General features: G+C 37.9%; 1 protein-coding gene across 1 annotated transcript in view; it reads right to left on the bottom strand.

The window, feature by feature from the left end:
• Nucleotides 1–9,229, bottom strand: part of Ubfd1 (ubiquitin family domain containing 1) — a 44,319-nt gene that overhangs the window by 1,851 nt on the left and 33,239 nt on the right. The gene's annotated exons all lie outside the window — the stretch shown is intronic.

Raw genomic sequence — 9,229 nt, 5'->3', positions numbered from 1 at the left:
CTACATGCAATATATTCTGTATACTATTTGCATTACTTTATTTTCACATACATACTGAAAAATAGTTTAGAAATACTGTTATTCTTCTTCATTTTCACATGCATCCTTCTTACTGGTGCAGATATTATCACTAGAACCACTTTTGAGTCATGGACATAGCTTTACTTTTTTTAAATTTTATTTTGTCTTTTTCCTTTTTTATTGGTACCGGGGATTGAACTCACGACTGTCTGCTTGCAAGTCAGGCACTTATGCCACTGAGCTAAATCCCCAGCCCCGACATAGCTTTACTAAGTTCATCAGCTTCACCTTTGCCTACTTAAATAATTTGAGAGAAAGAAAGTTTTTAGAATTTATTTATTTATTTATTTATTTTGACACAGCATCTTACTATGTAAAGTTCAAGCTGGCCTCACTGTGTAGCTTTGGCTGGCCTTGAACTAGTGATCCTCTTGCCTCAGCCTCCCTATTGCTGAGATTACAGATATGCACTGCCATGCCTGGCTGAGAGAAGGAAATTTTTGATGTACTAATCTTTTGGCATCTGAAAATTTTACCCCAAGCTGCTGCTGCTACAACTATTACTACTACTACTACTACTAGTACTGCTACTACTGCTACTATTTATTTGCCTAACATTCCTAGAATATATTTTTAAAAGATACTTTTTAAGTATTTACTAGTGATTTTTACTCACATTATTTTTTTCGCTTCATTAACCTTTGATTCATTTATATGAAAGGCTTAATTCCGTCCTGTGTTAATTCTGTTTTCCAGCACATCATAGATAACAGAAGGCTTTTCACAGGGACTTAATTCACTCAAGAACACTGAGGAAGAAACTGAGGAGGGCTAAGCAATAATTCCAATTCAGTAACTATTGAACAAACAGCAAAAACTCAACACAAGAGGCACCGTATAGATTGCTGTCTAGCCAGGTGTAGTACATATCTGCAATCATAGGATTCGAGCAGCTGAGGCAGAAAGGTGACTGTACATTCAAGGCCAGCCTGAGCCACACAATGAGACCCTGCCTCAAAACAACAAAAAGATTGCTGGGTTCCCTGCCTTGGAGAGTATCCAGTCCAGTAGGGGAGAGTGTGACCTAAAGCAGTATGTACTGTGTTTTCAAGTCAAGGCTGTGTTCTGGGTACTGTACAGAAGCTGAAAGCCTACGTAGTTTACACAACCAAGGAAAGCTTCATGGAGGATGACAACGTAGTGGAGAGAGTCCTGCAGGGTAAGTAGATGAATGAGAGGCAAAGGGTACTCCAGGCAAGAAGGACAGTATGGCTGAGGATGTATTTCAGTGGCACAGCCCTTGCCTGGCAAGCACGAAGCCCTGAGTTTGATTCATGGTACCAAAAAAAAAAAAAAAGAAAAGAAAAAGTATGGTATGGACCACGACAACTCAGTATTACAAGACAATTATGCCATCAACAATGGAGTCAGGAAACAACAAGGTACCCAGGGGACTCGTGAGGCATGTTAACAAACCTGGACTTTAGCTAGGCATAGTGGCATATGCCCGTAATCCCAGTACTCAGGAGTCTGAGGCAGAAGGATCACTATGAGCCTGAGCTACATAGTGAAATTCTGTCTCCAAATAAATAAATTTTTAAAAACAAGCCTGGACCTCACTCTATGGGTGAAGAAAATAATGAAGGATCCTAACAGTAAGGAGAAAACATCCTACTGTAGCTACAGAGTGAATAATGGGTTCATTACAGACAAGAGTAAAGGCAGGAGCCAAGCATGGAAGTGTACATTACCTGTAAACCCAGTATTCAGGAGGCTAACGCAGGGAGACTTTTGTAAGTCCAAGGCCATCCTGAGATACATAGTGAGATCCTGTCTTGAAAAAAAGCCTGATCTGTAGGAGAGAATGTAACTGAATAGTAAAATTGGAGAAAACAGATGAACGGCACTAGCTAAATGCTTGGTTAGGCAGCAAATGAAGAATCTTAAAATTCTAGCTTTATGGGTTACACAGTCAACAACTGAAATAGAAGGAAAAGAGAAAATTCAACTGCTAATAGATAATGTAATGAAAGTGAAGAATCAGCAACTAGATACAGGATTTGGAAGCTCCAAGAAAAGGCCAGGGTTGGTAGAAATTAAAGCCTTTGGAGTGAATCAATTCAGGAAAATGTGTCTGTTTAAAATTAAAAGTGGGAGAGATATGCTGGACATGGTGATGCCTGATTGTAATCCTAGCACTTAGCAGGCCGAGGCAAAAAGATTGCCATGAATTAGAGGCCAGCTTGGACTACATAGTGCATTCAAAACAAAAAGGTTGTATTTATTGGTTTTGACAAGTTAGATGTATGCTGTAGTGGCTCACGCCTATAACCCCAGCACTTGGGAGGCTGAGGCAGGAGTATCGTTGCACATTCGAGACCAGCCAGGGCTACAAAGTGAATCTGAGGCCAGCCTGAGCTGTATAGTGAGACCCTGTCTCAACAAGACAGAAACAAGCAAACGAAGAGTGGATATGAAGTGAATTAAAAAGTATAGATTATCCCTTCAAGCTTGACTATAAAAGGAGGAAAGACCGATGGTATTAGAAACATAGAGTAAGCAGAGGAGGCTTCTGTCTTTGTTTTTAGACTCAGAGAAACTGCATTGTTGTGGATAGAAGGTTCCAGAGGAAAAGTTAAAGATACAGAGGAGAACAGGTAATGTTGGTGGGAATATGGGGAAAAAGGGTTTTGACTGGTACAACCATCTAGTACAACCACTATGGAAATCAGTATGGAGATCCTCAAAAATCTAGGATTGGAGATCCCTTTCCATCCAGCTATTCCTTACTGGGTATTTTCCCAGAAGAATTGAAAGCATCATGCCACAGAGATATATGTGATATATGTCCACCTCCACAATTAACAGAGGTGGTCAGATCTTCAGACAGAGACAGAGAACTCATTACCCACACTCTAAAACCATCACTGCAGAGCAGACCATCTAAAGAACTCTCCATAACAAGAATAAAGCCTATTCACCATAAGCAATTGCATACTTATGCACAAAACAAAAAATAATAGAAACATGAGAAGGCGAAGCAAGAAACTGCTTCTTGAAACTTCCAAATCCCCCAAAGCTGGCCCACAGGACATTAATGGGGAGCAGAGCAAAAGCCATTCAGTCAAAGCATATTTGAAAAGCTAACAAATGAAACTTAACACAGACCAATAAGGTGCTTCATGGGCTCACAGAAGACAGACCAGATAATGAAGGTGATAAAATGATCAGGGATCTTACAGAAGAAACTAATAAAAGACACCTGAGCTGTGCAGGCGTGGTGACACGTACTTATAATCCTGACATTCAGGAGGCTGAGGCAGGAAAATTACCCCGAGTTTGAAGTCAACCTGGGCTATGTAGTGAGTTCAGGGCCTTCTAAACTATACAGCAAAACTCTGCCTCCAAACAGGGTGGAGAGAAGGAGAAACAAAACAATTCAAAACATGAATGACCAATCTAGCAAAGAACCAGAATCCCTAAAAGGGTTCCAAAAAGAAGTCAGGAAAATTAAAAATGACTTTGAAAGCATGATTACAGAACCCGAGATTCTGTCTATAGGTATACAGTGCTCTGCTAGGCTCAGCATTCCTGCTTTGTCCTGAATCTAGTTACGGAAATGTAAGACTTTTTAAAGTTTTTACATTGCTGTATATTCAAAGAGTATTTCATTAATATGCATTAAAGCTTAGAAATTTCAGTTTTTATTCCTTAATTGGTGAATATGGTTAACTGTGGAATATATTTACCACCTCTAGTGAATGTCCTTTATATAATGACTGATTTAAGAGTAATGTATGTGCTGGAAGTTTGTTTTAAAATTGCAGTCATTAAAGAAACTGTAGAGTAGCAAAAAAAAAAAAAAGTCAAGTAACTTCATAAGTAGAGTATACTCATCATCCAGTTGAGCAATTTTTTACCAAGAATCAGAAATCCAAAGAGTACATTCATTACTTTAGTACCTTATCTGTACTCTTTAAGATATTTATTACCATATATGACAGCTTTGTGATAGACCATTATTTTTCTTTTCATTTCTGGGCTCTTCAGAAACTCCAATACTTAAGCTTGTACAGGATCTTGTATTTTACTATCCTTTTTACTGTAAAATGCAAATATTTTAAGGGATATTTTGATTCTAAAAATGATAAAAGAATTTCTCACCTGAAAAAAAGAAAAGAGAAAGTATGGGCAGCAGAAGCAACTGATGTAAGAACAGAATATCAGAATTATAAAATAGGTAGGTCAGGTATGGCGGTGCATGTCTATAATCCCAGAGGTGGGGAGGCGGAAGCAGGAGGATCATTGCAAGTTTAAGGTCAGCCTGGGCTCCACAGTGAGTTCAAGGCCAGCCTTAACTACAGAGTGAGACCCTGTCTCAAAAAAACAAAACAAAACCAGCACTTGAGAGGCTGAGCAGGAGGACTTCTGTGAGTTGGAGGCCATTCTGGGCTCTGTAGCGGGTTCTAGGCCAAACTGAATTGTACAGTGAGATCCTGTCTCAAAAAACATATAGGAGGCTGAGGCAGGAGGAGTGCCATGAATTCAAGGCCAGCCTGGGCTACACAGTAAGTTCAAATCCTGGATGAACTATACAGCAAGATCCTGCAAAAAAAGGCAAAAAAAAAAAAAAAAGACAAGAAAATTATAAGATAGGGATGCTTTCAAAGACCAATCATTTAGAAATACCTTTAAAAAATCCAAGAGAATATGAAAAATGGATCCAGCAGTTGCTAAGACTAAACCAAGGTTACTTGGAATAAGTGAAAAATAGAAGAATAGCACAAAGAGTATAATCCTGCTTACAGAAATAATAGCAGAGGGGCTGGAGATTTAGCTCAGCGGCGTAAGCGCCTGCCTTGCAAGTGTGCGGTTGTGAGTTCGATCCCTGGTACTGATAAAAATGAAAAAGACAAAAAAAAAAGAAAGAAAGAAAGAAATAATAGCAGAAAACTTTCCCAATTTTGGGAATGAAAAACATACATATAAGTGCAGCATATCAAATTCCAAATAGCTACAATCAAAAGGGAACTTCTCCACATTACATTGTTGTCAAACTCCCAGAAATCCCACACAGGGACAGAATCTTAAAATCTGTTAGAGAAAAGCAATGAATCACTTATAAAAGTAAACCCATTAGAATTATAGCAAACTTCTCATCACAAAAACCAAAGCCCCAAAGAGTGTGGAGTGAAATGTTTCAACGCTTATAGGATAACAATTTCCAATACAGATTTATAATACATTCTGCAAACTTTCAGAATTAATGGAGAAATAAGATCTTTTTTTGTTGTTGTTGGTACCAGGGACTGAACTCACAACCACAGGCTTGCAAGGCAGGCACTTATGCCACTGAGCTAAATCCTCAGTCTGAGAAATAAGATCTTTCCATGACAACCAGTGCATTAAGAAATTCACAACCAACAAACCAGCACTTAGGAAATTTCCCAAAGATATCTTAGAAAGAGACAATGAAGTCAACATTGCTATTCTAGTAGAATGAATATACCACACAAAGAGACTGAAGAAGTAATTTTTAAAAACCTACTAACTATGAAAATCCCAGGGCACAATACATTCACTACCAAATCTATAAGAATTTCAACACCAATACTCTTCAAGCTCATTAATGAAAGGGAAAGAACACTCCCCAAGTCATTCCTGACAGCTAAAATTACCCTGATTCCAAAACCAAACAATGACCCAATCAAAAAAGAAAACTACAGGCCAATCTCTATAACAAACACAGATTCAAAAATCCTCAAGAAAATACTAGCAAACAGAATGCAATAAATCATCAGGACCAGGGATTCATCCTGATGATGCATGGACTGTTCAATATATGCAAATCAATACACGTAATGCATCACATAAACAGAAGCAAGGACAAAAATCACATGATCATCTCAATTGATGCAGAAAAGGCCTTTGACAAAATCCAACATACATTCATGCAGGACCTTACTTCAATCTAATAAAAGCCCTTTATGATAAACGAAGAGTCAACTTCATATTAAATGTGGAGAAGCAGAAAAATGTTCCCTCTAAAATCAAGGAAAACACAAGGATGTCTTCTATCATCATTCCTGTTCAATGTAGTTCTCAAAACATTAACCAGAGCAGTCAGACAAGAGATAAAAATAAAAGGTATATGTTTAAGAAAGAAACAAGTCAAAATACCATTATTTGAGCTGGGTGTGGTGGCTCACACCTATAATCCCAGCATTCAGGAGGCTGAGGCAGGAGGATAGTTGCAAGTTCAAGGCCAGCCTGGGCTACAAAGTGAGCTCAAGGCCAGCCTGAAGTGCATAGAGAGACCCTGTCTCAAAAAGACAAAAAAATCATTATTTGTAGATGACATGATCCTCTACATAGGAGACCCAAAAGAGTCTGCAAAAACAAACAAACAAACAAAAAAAAAACTCCTAGAATTGGTAACCAAATTCAGTAGCATAACAGGATACAAAATCAACACATAAAAATCAGTGGTGTTGCTCTATCCCAATAATGCACTCAGTGAGAAAGAAATTAAGAAAACTGTATTTTTCACAATTGCATTAAGAAAAATTAAATAGGAATTAACCAAACCAAGGAAGTGAAAAACCTCTATAGGGGTGAGGCAGGAGGATCAGTGTAAGTTTAAGACCAGCCTGGGCTACAAAGTGAGCTCAGCCTGAACTACATAGTGAAACCCTAAAAAGACAACAAAAAAAAAAAAAAAAAAAAGAAAGAAAGACATCTACAAAGAAAGCTATAGTACTCTGATAAACAAAATAGAGGAGGACAGGGCTGGAGATTTAGTTCAGTGGCATAAGTGCCTACCTGGCAAGCTTGTGGTTATGAGTTCAATCCCTGGTATCAAAAAAACCCCCAAAAAAACAAAAAACAGAAACCATCAGAAAATGGAAAGCTATCCTTGTTCCTGGATAAACAACCAAAATAGTCAAAATGGCAATACTTACAAAACTGATATATAGATTTAATGTAATCCCTATCAAGATAACCAGTAACATTTTTCTTTTTTTTTTTTTATTGGTACCAAGGATCAAACTCAGGACCACGTGCTTGCAAGGTAGGTGCTTATGCCGCTGAGCTAAATCCCCAGCCCTAGTAACATTTTTCACAGAAATAGAGAAAACATAACAATTCTAAAATTCATATGGAACCTGAAAAAACCTAGAATAACAAAAGCAACCCTGGGCAACAAGAACAAGGCAGGACTTATCACACTCCTGGACTTGAAGTCATACTACAAAGTTACAGTGATAAAAATAGCATGAAATCAAGCCCAGCCTGAACTGCAAAGCAAAATCCTGCCTCAAAAAACAAAAAAAGAAAATAAAAAACCCAAAGAAAAATTCAAAAGTAACTCCTGAGACATCAGTGAAGGCATCTTACTTCAAAAAAATAGTTAATATCAAGAAACAGGATTTAGGGTCTGGGGATTTAGCTCAGCAGCATAAGCGCCTGCCTTGCAAGCAGGCAGTCGTGAGTTCAATCCCTGGTACCAATAAAAATGAAAAAGACCAAAAAAAAAGAAAGAAAGAATAAAAGAAACAGGATAATACACAAATGCTGACCAGGCTGTGGGGACTTGGGAATAAGGAACCCTTCTACATTGTTGGTGTGAATGTAAACTAGTACAACCACTATGGAAATGCTTCAGAAATCTAAAACAAGAAATCTCATTTGACCCAGGTATTCTCCTTCTAGATATTTTCCCAAAAAAGTTAAAGATATCATATTACAGTGGAACATATATACCCATATTTACTGCAGCCTAATTTAAAATAGTTGTATCTTAGAACCAAGCCTGTATGCCAATCAACAGATGGATGGATAAAGGAAATGTGGAATACTACTCTGCCATAAAGGAGGATAAACTTGTGTCATTTGTACGAAAATGAATGCACCTAAAGACCATAATATTAAGTGAAATAAATCAGACACACGAGCTTAAATATTGCATAGTTTTTTATATGAAAAACTCAACATATAATTAAAGAGTTAAAGAAAAGATAGATAATAGAAAATGGCAAGATAGGTCTTTGCATATGGGACAAGGACAATGATATAGAAGGAGATGGAGCGGGAAAGAATGAAAGGGATTAAGGAAATTAGGATGTGTTACATATATGGACCAATTCCCCATAAAGAATGCAGTCATCATGTACCACAAACATGTATTACTAATTAAAAAAAAAACACAATCATTGAGATGGGTTATGCACATGTATTGGTATCCACACCATGAATGTAATCATTAGGCATTGCAAATGTGTACTAATAAAAAAATTTTAAGAATTTTAAAACAGAACAGGGGATTCAGCTCAGTAGTATGAGTGCCTGCCTGGCAGGCATGAGGTTGTGAGTTTGATCCCCAGGACAAACAAAAAAAAATTTTTAAAACAACAAAAAAACCACAATTCTACCTTAGCCTCCTCAATACATGAGGTAAGAAACATGTGCTATCAAGCTTGCTTCAGATATTAAATTTTTAAATGAATTCATAAAGAGAAATACTCTACAACACTGGGATCATTGTATGCATTCTATTTTAAGTTAAAAGCATCAGATTAGGGTAGTGGTGCATATCTGTAACCTATAATCCCAGCATCTGGAGATGCTGAGGCAGGAGAATTAGAAGATTGAGCCCGATCCGGGCATTTTAGCAAGACCTGGTCTCAAAATAAAGTTAGACAAAAGGCTGGGAATGTAGTCCAGCTGTTGAGCACTTGTTTAATATCCACAAGGCCCTGGATTTCAACTCCTATACTACCAAAAAAGAAAAAAATGCATCGGATTCTATTTCACTTGTATTTAACAAAAGTGAAAAACTGAAAGCAGGCCAAGTGTGGTGGCACATGCCTATAATCCCTGCACTCAGGAGGCTGAGGCAGAAGGATTGCTGTGAGTTGGAGGCCAGCCTGGGCCACATGGTGAGTTCAAGGTCAGCCTTGACAATACAGCAAGACCTGTCTCAAAAAGACAAACAAGGGCTGGGAGTTCACCTCAGCGGTGTAACTGCCTGGCAAGCATGAGGTCATGAGTTTGATCCCTGGTACAGAAAAAAAAAAAAAAAAGAAACAGGCCAGGAACATAGCTCAGTGGCACAAACACCTGCCTGGCAAGCTCAAGGTCATGAGTTCAATCCCTGGAACAAAAAAAAAAATACAAACTAACCTTGAAGCCATAATTGAACTGTGTA

Source organism: Cavia porcellus, unplaced genomic scaffold, assembly GCF_034190915.1.
Source record: "Cavia porcellus strain 051 isolate PalLab524CR breed Dunkin Hartley unplaced genomic scaffold, mCavPor4.1 scaffold_16, whole genome shotgun sequence".
Lineage (NCBI taxonomy): Eukaryota > Metazoa > Chordata > Mammalia > Rodentia > Caviidae > Cavia > Cavia porcellus.
This window is presented reverse-complemented; position numbering and strand designations above follow the sequence as displayed.